This window comes from Rissa tridactyla, chromosome 8 (genome assembly GCF_028500815.1).
Source record: "Rissa tridactyla isolate bRisTri1 chromosome 8, bRisTri1.patW.cur.20221130, whole genome shotgun sequence".
Classification (NCBI taxonomy): domain Eukaryota; kingdom Metazoa; phylum Chordata; class Aves; order Charadriiformes; family Laridae; genus Rissa; species Rissa tridactyla.
Genome location: NC_071473.1, coordinates 18,707,414 through 18,724,477, shown reverse-complemented (window position 1 = coordinate 18,724,477; position 17,064 = coordinate 18,707,414). Strand labels below are relative to the sequence as shown.

Below are 17,064 nucleotides of genomic sequence, written 5' to 3'. Positions count from 1 at the left end.
CCCTTGAAGTGAAGGTCTGTGAGCTGGGGTAGAGCACTGGTGGTAGAAGGTGGCCATCGCCACTGCATCACCCTCCTTTCACTATGCAACTTCTTAAAAAGTGGGTTTTTTTTCCATCTTATAGACATAAGAAAGGGCAGAAGATTTAAGATGCAGTAGTCTTACTGGGAGTCAGGTTCTGATTTGGTAAGGGGTAATAAATGAAGAAGCTTTTAAACTGGAGGACAATGTAAAGCACTGTGCAGTTTTTGAACAGACATGTTCATGTTGCTTAATAATCACGTGCAAGGATCTCGCTGACTTGGTGAGGGGCACACTTGCAGCCCATTACTAATACGGAAAGCGAGAGCCAGTCAGTTAAAGTTTTAGGCCTGAGTTTTAATTATATATTAACAGACTAATAAGTAATCTTTAAAATTCTTTTGAATGCAGGTAGGGATTGAAAAACGATTCTGAATACATGAAACTTTACCGATTAAACGTTGTGTGGAGACGGTATTTTGCAGCTTCTGAGAAATACAGTTTTTAAAAGTGCCCTGTTTATGGGGGTAAAAAAAACAGGGACTACAATGGGGAATGGAACAGTCCAGTTGGAATGATCTTGCATCTTTGGACTGGGGTAGATTTTTGTTCTTAACTTACTAGATACAGGATGCATTTTCTGGAAGGAAACATAGTGACAACAGTTACATTCCCTGCAAGGAAACTCAGTAACCATAGCAGAATGCTGCTTGCTGAGATTTAAAAAGCTGCTGCTGCTGCTGCTGATAGTCTGTTGTCCTTATGCACCGCTCACTGTAAGTGGGGAAAAAAATGTCTCCAAGGAGACTTGTTACCAAAAAGGAATAGATAATGCGCTTTTTATGAGAACAAATGAGTATTCAACCTCTACATAATCCCTGTTACAAGGTCATATATGGAATATATGGCTGTTCTCTCCCTTTGCATATAACAAAAAGTACATTATTTATCTGCACCTGTTTCCCATATGCTGCTCACTGTGCAGTAAATTACATGTTACGGAGGCGAAAACCTGTGCATTACACAGAATTCTGCTGTCTACCAGGTAATTGTAAACCGTCAAAAAATAGAAAAACCTTTTTCCCACCAGAATGTGCGTTGCTGCCCAGTAGCAGTGCCCATAGTAACCAGGGAAGGTCCGTCCCACTTCCCGAGCAGTGTTCAGCCTCCTGTGCTGCGCCTCATCTTGGGGCGAGAGCTTCACTTTTAAGGGGGAGGATCCTCCTCTGGGAATAGGATTTGACCCCGGTCTCGATTCCTCTCTGCATATGAGTGCTAATTACAGCAAATGAAGTGACACTGAGAGGTTGGGAGTTGGAGATAAAAAACTGATCTGTTCTTCTCTTGCAATATCATGTCAAAAGACCCCCGAGTTGTAATTACTCTATATTAGTTTACTAATTTCAAAGTAACTGAAACCAGAAATGGGTATTGGTCTCTGGCGTAAAAGTGTGTTGTATTGTCTTGTTACCACCAGCGCAGAACCATCAAATCTTGCTGTTTTGTCTTTATGCAGAAATGGCGCACAAACAGGCTCTATAGGTATGTTTTGTTCAATTAGGGCTGTTTCTAACAACTTTCGTTTCACTTTTTCTGAATGCCGTAGAGTTAAGTTTTCCTTCTCAATACTCTTTTGTCTCTTTCTCTAAGATGATTCTATATATTATCTTTCAAACGAGTCTTTGTTTTCTGTTGCTTTGTTTTCTAAACACTTTGGCTGCAGAGTGACTCCATATTTTCCATTTGTCATAAAATAGGACAGGAGAAGCACCTAGGCAAATGGATTGAAAATAGAAGTTCCTTGAGATGAGGCGGTGCTGTCGGTCCGTGATTACGGGGCTTAGTACACAACGTTTCAGTTTTCCGTGACCTCCTAGCTACTGAAGATGTGGGATTGCACCAGATTCTCAGTGCTTTTATTTTCTTCCCTCTCTTCCATACTGCATATGAACATAGGGTAATTATCTCTTGCACGGTATGGTGTTTTGCAGGATCACAGCATTGTTTACTTTGGCAGGGACCTCCTGAGACCATCTAGTCCAGCAGCCCCTGCTCAGGCAGGGTCAGCCGGAGCAGGTTGTCCAGGGCCACGTCCGGCGAGAGTTGGAGCATCTCCGCAGGTGGAGACTCTACAGCCTCTCTGGGCGACTGTGCCAGCGTTTGACCCCCCTCACAGTAAAAGTGCTCCCTTGTGTTCAGGTGGAATTTTGTGTGGTTGAATTCGTGTCCATTGCCTCTTGTCCAGAGAAGGGTCTGTCTCCCTCGTCCTCCCTCCCTCCCTCCTCCCCAGCAGGTCCTTAAACACGCTGGCAGGATCTCCCCGAGCCCTCTGTTCTCCAGGCTGAAGAGCCCCAGCTGTCCCAGTCTCCTCTCCTAGGAAAGGTGCTCCAGTCTATTTATCACCTTTGTGGCCCTGGTATTTCTAGTGGTGTATACGAACACTTGGTATTTATTTATTTTTACTGGCTAAATATTGTTTTTAGCTTGATTTCCTAAGGAAATGAAGCTTATGTGATCATTCTGTTAGAGTGGTAACTCCCCAATAACTTAGGAAGCTGGCGACTGCTTTCAGCCATATTTGTAAAATAAAAAAAAAGGGCTAGCTATATATTTTTTTCATTTTCTTTTATTTTTTTTGTGAAAAGCAAAAGAGAGAAAGGCCAAGTGAAGGTCATGCCTGGAGGATTCCAGTGTGCAGGTCAGCAGCAGGACGGCTGGCATGTGGGTGTGGGGCAGGTGGGTCTGGCTCTTGTTTGCCCATGCAAATGCAGTCTCTTCCTGGTGTCTGCTCAGAAGACACGTGGGGGTGGAGTTGGGACAGGGAAAGGGCTAGGGGACATCAGCAGGAATCCCCAGGGAAAACAAGCTTTATTGGGTCCGCTCTTAATCAGACATTTTGTTTTATGTTAGCCGCTTTCCTAATGTTCTGATTTTTCTTCCCTTGAATAAAAGCACCACCGTGTGCCCTAAATGCTGGTTGTGTGTCAATGGTTGGACTCGATGATCTCAAAGGTCCTTTCCAACCATGAAGATTCTATGATTCTGCAGAGGTAGTTGGTCATGTTTGGGCACTAATTCCAAGATCAGCGTGCATGTGTAAGTGCACATAAAAGCATTCGCAGATGGGAAGCACAGAAGCATGGGGCCGGTTGGCGTAAGTTAGCATTGCTACTTGGAGGTCGGAAAAGCAAGACGAGTCTCTGCCGGGTGTGCAGGCAGCCCTCTCACCTCTCGTTGCATGAAAACTGCTTCCAGTGAAATTTCATACATCGCAAAGGCAACGGTGGTGCTGTCCAAAGAAACAAAAAGTACGTTGATTGATTTGCAACATCAGTTAATGCTCATTAGAATTTTTAAAATGGTTACTCACTTAACGTGCATATACATATGGTGTACAGATAAGTACCTGGTGCTGGTTAGGAGGTCTGACCACCTTGTGAAAGGCTTTTGTAGCTTGTGTTCTGCACTATGGCAGTCCAGCACCCGGAAGCAACCTCCATTGGAAAGTGGTTAAAGAAACCTCTGTCTCAGTAAATGTGGTTGCTGTTTCTAAACGACAGCTCTTCTGCCTGTGGTGGTAGGTGTGTTTCCAGGCTGCAGGCTGGCGAGCAGGTGACACTGCGCACATCAGCATGGTTGGGCATTTGCTCAGCTCTGGAAGCAAGGAGCCGGTGTGTGACCATGTGGTAGAACCTTACGGGCTGTGGTTCTCAGAAACTTGTTTTGCTGTTGGACCTGACGAAGAGATGGGCGGTGCTGCTCCAAGCTGCCTGGTGATGTGACGTGAGCTTTGGCAGCACAGGGATCCCCTGAAGCAGTGTTGCGCTGCCGTGTGTGGCATTCCCAGTGGGCTGTCTTTTGAGTTGTCATCTTCTGGGCTTCCCCAAAGGTGCATCTGTGCTCTGGGTACTTTCACAGAATCACAGACTGGTTGAGGTTGGAAGGGATCTGTGGAGGTCATCTGGTCCAACCACCCTGCTCTAGCAGGGTCACTCAGAGCAGGTTGCCCGGGACCGTGTCCAAGCATCGTTTGAGTATCTCCAAGGATGGAGACTCCACCACCTCTCTGGGCAACCTGTGCCAATGCTCAGTCACCCTCACAGTAAAAAAGGGTTTCCTCATGTTCAGAGGGAACCTCCTGTGTTACAGTTTGTGCCCATTGCCTGTTGTCCTGTCACTGGGCACCACAGGAAAGAGCCTGACTCCATCTTGTCTGCACCTTTCCTTCAGGTATTTATATAAATATTGAAGAGATCCCCTGAGCCTTCTCTTCTCCGGGTGCTCCAGCCCCTTCATCATCCTTGTGGCCTTTCACTGGACTTTATCCAGTATGTCCCTGTCTCTCTTGTGCTGGACAGCCCATCACTGGACATAACACTGCTGGTGTGGCCTCACCAGTGCTGAATAAAGGGTAGGATCGCCTCTTCGACCTGCTGGCAATAGCTGAGGACACCATTCGTCTTCTTTGCCGCAAGGGCACGTTGCTGGCTCACGTTCAACTTGGTGGCCACCAGGACCCCCAGTTCTCTGCGAAGCTGCTTTCCAGCATGGTGTCCCCAGCATACACTGGCGCTTGGGGTTGTGCTTCCCCAGGTGCAGCACCCAAAAAGGATGTGAACTGTAAAAGCCCTTTGCTGGCATTGCCACTGTGGGACTCGTGTTCGAGAGACACCTGGCTGTCACCCTTTCCTACTTCCAAAATAAGCAACATCTCTGTCTTCTGATGACATGTTGCCATGGCCATCACTTCCTCTTTATGGCTTGCTATTTGTGTTGCTATTTAACATGGTAAGCACATTCACTTAGCAGTATTTTATTTTCATGTAATAAGGTGCCGCCAGTGTTTTGTTTGAGAATCAGTGGGCAGCGTTTTGGGAAGAGATGGTCCTTTGTGAGAGGCACGGACTGTAGTTGCTGCAGGTTTCTGTGTGGCTCTCCAGCTGGGTGGCAATATTGCAAGTTCACTGGCTCCTATCTGCATCTCAAACAACAGAAAGGCTTTTGAAAATGCCACCACCACCCACCCACCACCTTTTGTTAAGGGATACTTTAAATATTGTCCCTCCCTCATACACTAATCCCTTTTAAGAAGTTGGTGAGGAAGGGTGATAAAAGTGATGTGCTGTGCTCCAGCCTCCGGCGTTCTCCACTGTGAGAGCTTTTCCCCTTTCTGCCTTGTATTTTCTTTCCCTGTGAAATGAATCGAAGCTTGGGAAGGCACTTTCCGTTTCCCTTCCCTGAAACCTGACCTCACAAATAGCTGATTAATGGGAGTTTTCTGCAGCTTGATGGTGACCTCATAGCATCCAAGCAGGAAAGCGTTTGGGAATAGCAGCCGCCAGATAAAGAGAGGCTTTGCTTATCACGTGGATCCTTTCCACTGTATGCAGTTGAAAGTAACTGGCAAGCATGAAATGCAGACTTACTGCACAGCCTTCTGTGTCCAAGGTCTCTCTATATTCTTCAGACCCCTCTTCGTCCATTCCTGGAGCCTGCGGGCACTGCCAGATTTCAGCAACAGAACGAGCAGCAGAATCTGTGTCATTATTAGAGGGTTCTTCCAATTTACCTTGGGTTCTTTTTTGCAATTGTCTTGATTTACAAAAGCTGTTGGTCCCGGAGAAATAAGATTCTTCATTTTCGTGAAAAGTACTGTGACATTTGTAATGTTTTTTTTTTTTTTTTTTTTTTCTACTGAATGTGCGAATGCTAGATTTCGTATTTATGATACTTTCCTCTTTACTTGTTGTAAGGTTGCAAAATATGTCTGTTTAATCATTCAGAAGTGAAAAGCAACACAAGTGTGACCGTCTGTAAAGTGATCCCGTGTCTTCTGGGTGGGACAAACTTTAAATTGTGGGGGTATTAATCATCTTTTCTCACTTTTCTCGTATGTCCTTCGTCAGTGATATCAGTTGAACGTGATTCAGAATTGATCACAGTGTTGCAGGTTATAATTAAAACTCGGCAACTGAAGATAATAACATTCACTCCACATATTTAAAAAGTAAGCAACAACAAAAAATGTTTCTGGAGGCCCCTGGGTTTCAAATTCCTATATAAGTAGGCAGTGTTAGTTATAACAGTTCTAATTTTCTCTTTTCCTTCTGAAATGGTAAACTTACTAGCCATCCTTACCAAGAGTGACAGCCTCGTCACTGCTTTGGCCTATGATCAGCACATCCACCGTGTGAAGGGTGGTAATCTTTGGATTCTGAACGTGCCTTTCCTTACAAAAAATGGTAGCAATAAAACTAAATAGGATCGTAAGCTAAAGGTATAACATCCCGGTGCGTGTCTCCTGGTGCAGGGCTAGGATCAATGTTAATGCAAACAGCGATAGAAAGAATTCTTTCCTTCCCCTGAAGGTGAAGTAGGGGCATTTGCTGGGAAATAATGAAATGGTGCCTTTTCTCCACTCAGATGTGAGGGACGAGAGCTGCCTCTGCAAGCAGAAGGAGGGTTTGCTGCTGCTCTGGATGGGTTCCTGCCCTGCCCCTACCCCTGCCAACGTGCCACCGGGGAAGGGACTGTCTGCAGAGGTTTAAGAGCAGCAGCCACTCTCCTCCCTCTCCACGGTATGATTTTAGTATGATGGCAGTCTGCCTTTTTAGATTTGCTTCCTTCTTTGCGCATCACTCCTGAGGCGAGTCGGCACGCGATAGGGTTGCGGAGTGGGGGCGATGGCGCGGATGAAACCCAGGCTGGCAGCAGCGTGGTGTCCTGAAAGATGCAGAATGTGCTGGGCTGTTCCTGGGATCTCGTATCCCACAGGATCTATCTCGCTGGTGGCCTAGTCAGCACTGGTTTTGAGGTGCAGGAGAGACAAGTGTCCTGCTGCTGAGAAGCCAAGCTGGTCTGATGGAGGAGTACCAAGTGGATCAACTGCCGTCTAAGAGCTAAAATACAAGACGTAACGCTTTGGGGTTAGTCAGAGGAAAAAATGCTCTTACAAATGCAGAGCAGCTTGTCCTTCCCTCTGTTTTTTGACTTCTCCCCATAAAAAGTTTGTGTGTGGAATGCTTTTTTTTTTTTTAATGTAAAAAATATGGATTTTTTTAGTGTATTAGAGATGTTATAGGACAAACAGTTGCTGGAAAGCCACTTGCTAAAAACGCTTGATTAGTCATTCTGAATTTTTCTAATAAATGGTATGGAGTCAACACTGATCAGATTAAATGAATTTGGAGAGTCTTACAAGTGTTATTAAAGAAAGCTAACAAAATCGATTTGTGACAGGCAGTAGAAACTGACCGTATGATATGTATTTCTGTCACTTTATGAGCAATCAGGCTTTCCAAACGTAGTGCCTGCCCATCAGTCCTTGCCATCTCGTAACCTTACTTTATTCTTGCTGATCTGGGACGAAAAAAAACCCCTATATCCAAACACAGATCCTTCATACAAATCCTCTTTATGTCACTCAAGCTTATGGCACTTACTAATATTCATAAATATCAGTGTGTTTTATTAAAAATTACCTTTGAAATTAATCTTAGAGAGCGCAATGAGCTATTACTTTATTTGAAGAGCAATTCACGATAATATTCTGGATTTTAGTTGTGATGATGATCTGGGGTTGTCGCCAGGTTTCCCCTTAACAGGTTTACTCACGTAAGTCAAATTGTAAACCCCAAGCGGGCTTTGGTGAGGCGCTTTCCCCTGATGAAATGAAACAGGCTGCTTCCTGCTCACTTTTTCTTTACGGCTCTGCAGGTGGATATTTCGAGCATGTTGTTGGGATGTGTTAGGCATATGAAGGCAGAACTTCGTGTTGGGGTTTCAGGAGGTAGAATTGTAACAGAAAAGCCAAGGATGTCTGGGAAGGTTCAGACTTATTACCATTGCAGGTGAATTTAATGTCATGACTGAAGTTTCCAGAAAAATCCCTAGCCAGTCTTCACTTCTCTGAGAATGATGCAATCTTTCATCTAGCACAGGCACCCTGGCACCATCGTTCTTCCTCTTGCCCACTGGGGAGGATGAAGATGGCACACATCTCTATCATCGTTGGAAGATGGCACACATCTCTCTCATCGTCGGTTGTCATGGTGCCTCCGACAAGTCGTAGCAGGCTAGATCCTTTCATGCTGCTGAGGAGGAAGTGTGGGGTGTCCCAGGTGAGAGGAGCTGCTCCGTTCCTGTTCTTACCTCCTCCTGCATAGTCCTCCTGCACAGTCCTGGAGCTCCCGTGGGCAGTGCTGGCCAGGCGGTGGCTGCTCTGCATTGACCTCAGGTGGTGAAGTGATGTCTGAGCAGCACACTGGACCCTCCCCTGCCATTCCCGGTGGGATTCTGCTTGGCATTTCCAGGACGCTGCACCATGGTACTCAGACACTTACATCACGTTGTGCGTGCGAGCCTCATAGGCTCAGCCTGTCTCACCCTGACTGTGTGAGTGCTGTGCGAGGGCCAGCAGATGTGTGCAGGGCTGCCATTTCATCTCTCTGCTTCTCAGTCAGCGCTAACGTCAGTTCTAGTCCAGTCTTTCACATAGATAGACCACTATTCTGAGGTTGCACTTGGATGTTGGCAAGATTGACAGCTAATGTGCACGTCCAGGAATGCCACACATAGGCCATCACAAACACTGCAATTCTTCTGCATTTTGTGGTAGAAAATCCCTTCTTTTCTTCAAGGAGGTGGTCAGCCTTCAAAATTTATGCATCGGGTGTGGTATTCTCTTTGTCTGCAGTTCGCTTTGCAGTCTGTTGGGCTGCAGGGTGTCCAGAATGATGTCCTTGGAGCTGTGTCTTGCTTTCCAGGACAGATTGCTGTAGTTGAGGTCTCAATGGGAAGCATTGGACCTGTTGCTCCTGAGCTGGATGGTGACCTGGTCTCCACTGGTTGTGGCCTTCTCTCCCAGTGCCCTCATTTGAAGGGACCTGCTCAAGACAGAATGTGATGCTCGACTGAGTCTGACAAAAACAGGGTCAGGCTCGTTTTTCTCTCCCGTTCTCCTGGGGCTTGGCCATCCCGCTTGGCCTCAGCCATTCCACTTTGTGGCACGAACGTCAGTTGCCTCTGAGTGCTAGAGCAGATCTGCTCGTTCCCCTGGAGCGGGGAGGCAACCTAACAGCATCGAAACAGGCTTGCCTGTCCTTCCATCTGCGGTGTTTTGTGGAAAGGTTTTCTTGTTGGACGCGTGCCAAGTTTCTCCCAAAAGGTAATTGTACGTAGTAATGGTAAATCCAAATTTAAAACAGGAAAATTAACAGATCTGTTAATGATTAGGTATTTTCAAGGTGTACGGCCCAGAGGCAAGTTAGCTTTTTGCCCTCTTTTTTCAGAGTCTGTCTGAAATTTTTGGTTCTGGGATTCTGTGCTTGAAAAAGGACCGAAAGGGCTCGTGTGGAGCACATTTATGAACAGCACATTTGGAAGAACTATACAATATGATATACAACACATTTAGAAGAACTCGGTTATGGAGAAGTACCTTCCCACTGTGGGGAGAGGTGTAATTTCAGAATGTTTTACAGTTTTCTTTCACCAATCAATGGTAGCTTTGGAAAATAATCCAAATATGTGTTTTGGTTGAGCTAAAACCAGAATTCTCTATTTTCTTATTTAGTTGTTAATAATTGTAAAATACATTGTGTCTTGCAGACAGTGGGCCCATGGGGACACGTGTTTAAAGAATGAGCAACCCAAATTCAGTGTGTCGCAGCAAATGGAGATGGGGAGTAAGGCAAGAGGCGTGTGGTGTGTGCAGATGTGCATGTCTGCGCGCGCAGGACTAGAAGACGGTGAAATTGGCTGGTTACTGAGCGTGGCACATCTCATATACTGGGTTGTTTTAGAGCTGCAGCTGGGAAGGCAGGTGTCTGTATTCAGGACCTCTCTAGGTCAGAGTGGGTAGGCGGGTAGGCAGGTAGGCAGAGTTGGTGGTATTCGTTGTAGAGCCGCCCGTGGTGGTAAAATCGAGAGGAATCTGGTGCTCTCAACATTTATTTTGGTGCACGTGTTTTCCTCCAGCGTTACTTAAGCAACCTGTATAGATTGTGTTTCAGAGTATCACAGGTAAAATCAGAGTGAGTGTTTTCAGAGCTGAGAGATTTTCAAGTAACTGAGACATTAAGTAGCATTTTTCTTACTAAATCTTAAGGAGTTTTATATTTCATGGTGATGATGGCATTAATTGACTGCCTCTGTCTGGGGCTGCCTTCCCGTTTCTCTACATTTTTTGTTGCTAAGTTTCAATATTCTCGCCAGAAGCCCATAGAATGGATTTTTTTTTTTTGTTAGTGATATGTCCACTGATTTATATTGGGTATAATGGAGTATTTCGGATGTCTTTCTCTACATGGTCTAAATTTGACCTTCTGAAATCTAGTTATAAAGCTCATCTGAAGCTCCACTAGGAAATAAAGTAGTCTTAGCTCTAGTGAGAGGGTTAAATTCCAAGCCCAAAATGTCTTTTAAAGACAAGTTGTTTCTCACTGGTTCGATGCAATTTGGCGCTCTCTCTATATAAAATAAGGAGATACGGTATTTACGCACATATGCTTAAGAAATTATATTAGTCATACTTCTTACTGTGTTTTCATGTTATTAGAAAATGGTGAAAGACTTTTTTAGAGAAATAATACTTTTTCATTTGTGATTTGAACATAACAGTGTTCCAACAGATACTACTCTACTTTCACAATCAATCTCTGAGCATTTATGTTTAAAAGAACATGCAATTGAAGTTAAAATGTTATTTTTATCCATTGATGTGCATATACCTGTACTAGGTGCCGTCTGCCTCCAGAAATCTCCTCTACTTACGAATGTGACTGGAGAAGTCTGCTTGAAAGGGGCTTCCCAGCGCGGTGCCTCTGGATCTGCATGGGGAAGATGGAGCCTGTGGTGGCCTGGCAGCAGGGAGTCTCTGGTTTTACTAATTGTCCTCTCTCTGGAGGTCCTGCTCCAGCAGAACACGTGCCACACATTGAGCTTCAGGGACGTTACAGGCTCCATCAGCTGCCATGCTGATCACGGCCGCGGTGTTGGGGTTGTCCGTCTGGTGGTGGCTGGCAGCTTCATTTCTTCCGTGGTGGCTGTGGCTTCAGCGGGGGCCGTACCCCTATCTTGGGGCCCTGCTGTGGGGGCAGGCAGCGCACCGCACCCTTCCCACCGGCCTGCTGCCTGTTCTGCTGGAGTCTTGATGGCAGCTCCGCTGCTCACTGGCACGGTGGTCTTTGGCAAATCTTCTACTCACTTTGTTACAGTTTTTTAAATCTGTAAAATAATGATTTAAGCACCTCTCGGGTGATTTAACACAATTTTTCATGACAGCCACCTTTTGTACCAGCATTAAATGCAATTGCAGCATCTGTGTAATTCTAGTTATTTGAAACACTGCCTACATTTTACCCACCTTAGTCTCACCTCCCTGCTTTCTTTCCTTTTTGTTCCTTCGGCTGGGTGGCTTTTGTAGTGTGTAGCCTGAGTTGGATGAGAATTGCCACCTGATTTGTGCCATAATTCCAGATACAGCAATACATACATTTTAGCCTTCACAAAGGAAGAAAAGTTTTCATTACTAGGCTGTGTAATTTTGATTTTTTTTCCCTGTCTTTTTCCATTAATATTTGTTTCATTATCCATTGTTATCCATGCTCTGTTTCTGTTCAGTGTTTAAAAACAGTGCATTGGTATCTTTTTATCTCTCTGAGTGGAGGCTTGTGCTAAGCTGTGCAGGAAGCAGAAAACTCCGATTTCAATGACGCAATGTCATACATGAAAACATTTAGAAAGAAAGAAAGAAAAAACAGGGAGGCAACAGTTTGGAGAGCAGTTGTTGGGTGCACTTGTGGTAGGATGATCTCTGTGATCTGGGAGAAAATGAACATCTACACTCTTGAAATAAGGAAGGTTATCTTAAACTAGTATTTTATCGTGTCATTTTACTGAGAATGCCTCGGTCCACGTGCCCAGCTTTCGTAGTAGAGCCGGGTGTGGAGGCAGCATGTGATGACATGAGTGGATGCTGAACACCCATCAACCTCTTGTTTTAATACTGAATGGTCTATTGCTATATGTCTATACACACGCACAAATATAAAGTACTGATGGTATTAAGTATGTCTGTAGCTATAGTATGTCTGGTTATAGTGCTGGGGACTGTCTTGGTTTGAGTTACTCTGGACTTGATCCCAAGAGACTTCTTACCGCATGGTAATCTTTGCACCAACTCTGGAACTGTTTCACCTCTGGCATTCTTAGAGAGACACCCACTCTTAATTAAAAAACTTAGGACAGTAACACTGGAAGGGACTTCCTGAGTCAGCACGTCCCGTCCCTTGGTATTGCAGGCAATGGAGTTATATAATCCCTTTCATAAATATATCATGCTTTTGTCTTAAAACCATTAGTTAAATCTCCTGCCTCTGCTTTTTTGAAAGGTAATGTTCTAAATTGCAGTGGAGTAGGAGGTTTTTTTTTGTTTTGGGGTTTTTTTTTGTGGCCTGGTTTTACTGGTTTGTTCTTGTGCCAGTGTTGTCCTTTACTATTAGTAAGTTTTCCCTCTATCAAATATTTGTGTCTTTGCTGTGTTAATGGAAACTGGGCTGGTCCTATCTTGGTCTTAGTTTGCTAGGTGTTGGAGCCAAGCTTTCTGTTCCCTCCCCGAAGAAGACGGGTGAGCTGGCCTGTGCTGCGTGTCCCACTAGCATGGAGGTGCCTGTGTGTCACCTGGCCAGCCTGGTCTTGTTTTACAGATTCCCTCATCCCCTTCTTCCTTGAGTAACACTTGGCTGCATCCGATGCTTGGGTCCCCTGAGAGGTAGGAGGAGTAATGGGTGGTTTTCCAGGTACATCATACCAGTGCATTGTACAGTGGCGTGAATGCTCTCCTGGGAGTGTCCCAGTGTCACATTGCCTTTTCCAAAGTCCCAGTAATAAGATTTACCTGAGGGCTGCCAGTTTTGTTAGCATGGTCCATGCACTCCTTTGCAGTCTGTGTGACATGGAGCGGCAGGAGGCAGCAGCGTGTCCGTCTCCTCTCTGCCCTCCTCACGGTGCAGTTGTATCTGGCCCAGAGCACGTCACCATGGGACCTGGTTAACTAATCGTTTTGTCGTCAGCTCCTTCCTCTTGACCTTCCTCATCACAGCAAAAATGGCTGTCCCTGTGTGCAGGCCCTCGCAGTCGTGTGCTGTTCAGTCCCAGTATTGCTCTGGTCTCCAGTGTCATCCAGTTCTTCCTCTGTGATAGTTTGGCTCTCTTTAGTGCTGATGGCACCTTCTGGTCTTGTGTCATCTTCACAGTTGCTCCTCCTTCCTTGTTGGCCATGCTTCCTGATGGAAATACGAAACAAGGCTGTTCTCAAGGCGGTTTTGAGAAGAACTCTGCTGGCAGCCCATCCCTTCTTTGTGCACCCCTTTCCTCCACCACATCTGCTGTCCCAAGCAAGCATGTCGTTAGTCCCACCGAGAGATGTGAGTGGCAGGATGGGCGAACTCGAACTCTGTGTCTCCGGCAGAGCTGGAGCAGGGTCGAGGGTGTGGGAAGGTCCCGTCTACCTCTCCTGGCTGTGCTGTAGCACCAGGCCTACTTCACGGAGAGCATCTTAAGAGAAAAGGGATCTTCCTTTGAAAAAAGGCTCAGGTCCCTTGGAACAGGAACGTAGTAGATGGTAATCTTTGCATAAATCAACCAAAAATACATTTCTTTCACGGAAGGCATTCAACGACCAATCTATGACTATAGAGTATCTCGCAGATAAAAGATGTCTTTCTGACTAATTGAAGTTGGCAATGGGAACAAAAATCTTTATCTCCAAGCTCTGCAGATGTAAAGGAGATGTTCGTTCACTAGAAGGTTGTATGCTTTTATGGAGATGGAAATGTTCCTTCAGGAGTGCATTTGTCTTTGAAGAGGATAGCAAAGATTCAGACGCAGGGCACAGCTCGGAGCATCTTTCCATCGCAAAACTGTACTCTGTGTCCTTCTGGACTAATAAATTCTAAAAACTAAATTAAGAATACAGTTAAAATGGGATTATAATGTGTCAGAAAAAATGGTAAGGAGGAGGATGGAGTTTTTCTCTTTTAGGATGTTTTGGCCATTCTACTAATAAATGGCCTTATTCATTGTCACCTTTATTTGTGGTCGCAGACCTCAGCCAAGGAAGGCTGATACTTATTTTTCCATATTAAGTACATATTTATGTGTAGGCATCTTGTTATGGATCTTAAGTATTCAATATAGAATTACTAATACAATCATGCATTCCTAATATAAAACACCTACTGTCCCAAGCCCGATGTGTAACATAAGTTGTGTTGTGAATATGGTTTGAGCTTCAGACCAAGCTCTGCAATGAAAATGTAAGAATTTTTGTTACAGCTATCGCAACGGTGATTGATGCAATCATTACCGAACACGCCAGAACTGAGGAACCCATGCAGAGTAGAACAAGAGACAGTGGAGAACACAGCTGTGATTTGCTGAGTTTCATGATAAGCACAGGTTGAGATTTTGAACAAGCATGAAATTTGAGATGGTCAATTAATTATCTGTGAGTTTTAAGAAATGTGGTGTAGTCAGGGGTTTTAAATTGTGGATTGCTTCATTTCACAGTTGCAGCTGAATGTCTTCTCAGCTTGTGGACTGTGTGCTGTTTGTCAGCGCGCTTGTGGGAGTGTTACAGTTGGTCTTTTGAACTAGGTCTTATAAAATGAATACTTGAGGTAGGAACTTCTTGTTTGTGGTAACTAAGATCCTTCTGAGCTGGAGAGGGTGTGGGCTATTATGAGAATTTGCACTTACTGATTGCACGTTTTCTTGTGGCACAGTTGCTGTTTGGGGTCTCTTTTATGTGATTGCAGATGTATTGGGATTTCACTGCACATCGATACTGCTGGGGAGCATCCGGGGGAAAATTGGGGAGCATACTGCAGGGGGATCCGGGGTTCACTCTTTAGGTGCTGTGGCTGAGATTGACCTGGGTCACCGGGAGAAGGGTCTCCTGAAGGCAAGGGCTTTCCAGGAGAAAGGGTGAGCATTGCTCGGGTCACCCTCAAACCCGTGGATCTGTCAGCTGGAAGCATTGGAGAGCGGACATGAGTGATTATCAGGTGAAATGCAAGGAGTCCCTTTTTACCTGTTAGTGAAACTCTGCTCTCAGGGAGCCAATGTGTTTCTAAAATTCATGTGATGTTAGATACAGCACGTTGGAAACTCAGGTATGCTTTTATTACTGTGTGGGCTGGTGGCTGTATTTTTCTATTTGTGTGAGGGTATGTTTCAACTGTTGAGGCCAGTGAGGGAGAGCAGCTTTAAATATTTGCAAAAACCCTTGTTTTCACAAGGGAAACACTAAATATGTCTGCGCTGCCTCTCTTCTTGGTAGAAACAAGGAATGTTTTCGTGCAGTGGAAGTTAACGTTGATGTAAGGTAGACAAGAGTCAATTCTTTAACCTTCTACTTCAGCTTTGCTGAATATAAAATTTACATAAAATGCCTGTAGGGATAAAAATATGAACATCTTTTCATAGTTTGAGATTTTTAACTGTTTATTTTTACACAGCTCTCTAGTGCTCTTCTGAAAAGTAGCTGCATCAATGCAGGCTGGCTTATAAAGTGAGAAGCAGAATTACCTTGATATCAACCATTGAAATGGAAGTTATTTCCCGAGGAACCATTTCACTGATGACCACCGTAATTCTGAGAATTGGCTTAATTTAAGGATCCTTTTTCTGAATTTAACAGTCTGTTCCTGAAGCTCAGGCGTTGTTGGTATCCCACTGTGGCTATTGCCTGTGCAGGAGCTCCAAATAAGAAAGTGTGACTTGATGATTTGAGTGTCAAACACTACCTGGTACACATGTGCTTTGTAAGGAAGTAATCTCTCTTCCCAAAGTTGCCGTTGAGGGAAATGGCTCCTGTTAAGAGCATGGAATGAAGTCTTCACCTTGAGTAGCATGTAAAACTCATCAGCGGCAGGCCTCATCATGGGACTGGAGAGTTGGTTTTGAACAGCTCAGATTTAAATAGCCAGGAGCCAATCTATTTCTTCGTCACGGCTTTCTAAGACAAGATACTGTTCACGCAACTCCCTAAATTGCCAGCCCGAGGAGGTGCCGCCGGGAAGCTGTGCGGTGACCCCCAGCCAGCACCGCCCCCTCGCCTGGGGGCTCCCTGCGGCTGCGGCGATCTTGGCGAGGAAGAGCCCTTCCCGCTTCACCAGCGGATGCCCTGCCAGGTGGGCATTCCTCGCTTCCTCATGCAGGCTGCCTTCACACCCGGGGCACTGCCACTGTCTCCTGCCAGCATGGGGGCGAGGGGCCCGGCCTGACTGACCCCCACGCTGCCTTTGGCACGCGTCGCCATTGCGCACACTGCCAGTCACCACAGATTAAGGCCACGTAGCGAGATCTCTGCATAGATGTGCATCTCTGGCTCTCTGCTTGGTTTATCACTGGTGTGATGTGATGATTTCTGATTATATGCTACTATTTTTAGTCATCCTCTTCCTTTGCAAAAGGCAGTAACGCAGGAAGCCAAGCGATCTGCATCGTGCCACTGCTTTGCAGAGGAATGCGCATTCTCTTGCCTTAAGATGATTTTATGCTAGATATTTTTCCTGTAAAGACCAGTGTGTGAGCCGTTGTTTGTCATAATCCTGAGTTGTTACAGACCAGTTATCCTGCTTGAAATCTGGGGATAGAGGCTAGCAGAAAAACATCCATGTGACTAATTTTATATGTAGCAGTTTCATACTCGTTTTCTTAGATCAGTGAGGTTATTAACTGTTTAACTGTAACTGTTCATATTAAGAAATTATTCTTTGAAAGCAAGTGTAGGGGCTCTGGAAAAATTAGTTAAAATAATAAAAAATAGTAGAAATATTAACCACTGTGTCAGCCTCGCTATTAAGAACTACTGGGAGCGTGGGCTGTTTCTTCTTCCAGTCCACCATCCACTTTGTCATAGTGGGATCAAAAAAAAAAAAAAGAGTACTTTTTCTTAGCTATCAATGGAATTAATCTGGTCCTTTTTACTTCTGTTTACTAAATGTTTTTGTTACGTGTCCATAAAGGTGGAGCTGG

At 45.0% G+C, this 17,064-nt stretch overlaps 1 protein-coding gene across 22 annotated transcripts in view; it reads left to right on the top strand.

Moving 5' to 3' along the window:
* MAPK8IP3 (mitogen-activated protein kinase 8 interacting protein 3) overlaps nucleotides 1–17,064 on the top strand; it is a 75,922-nt gene that overhangs the window by 1,334 nt on the left and 57,524 nt on the right. The window lies entirely within an intron of this gene.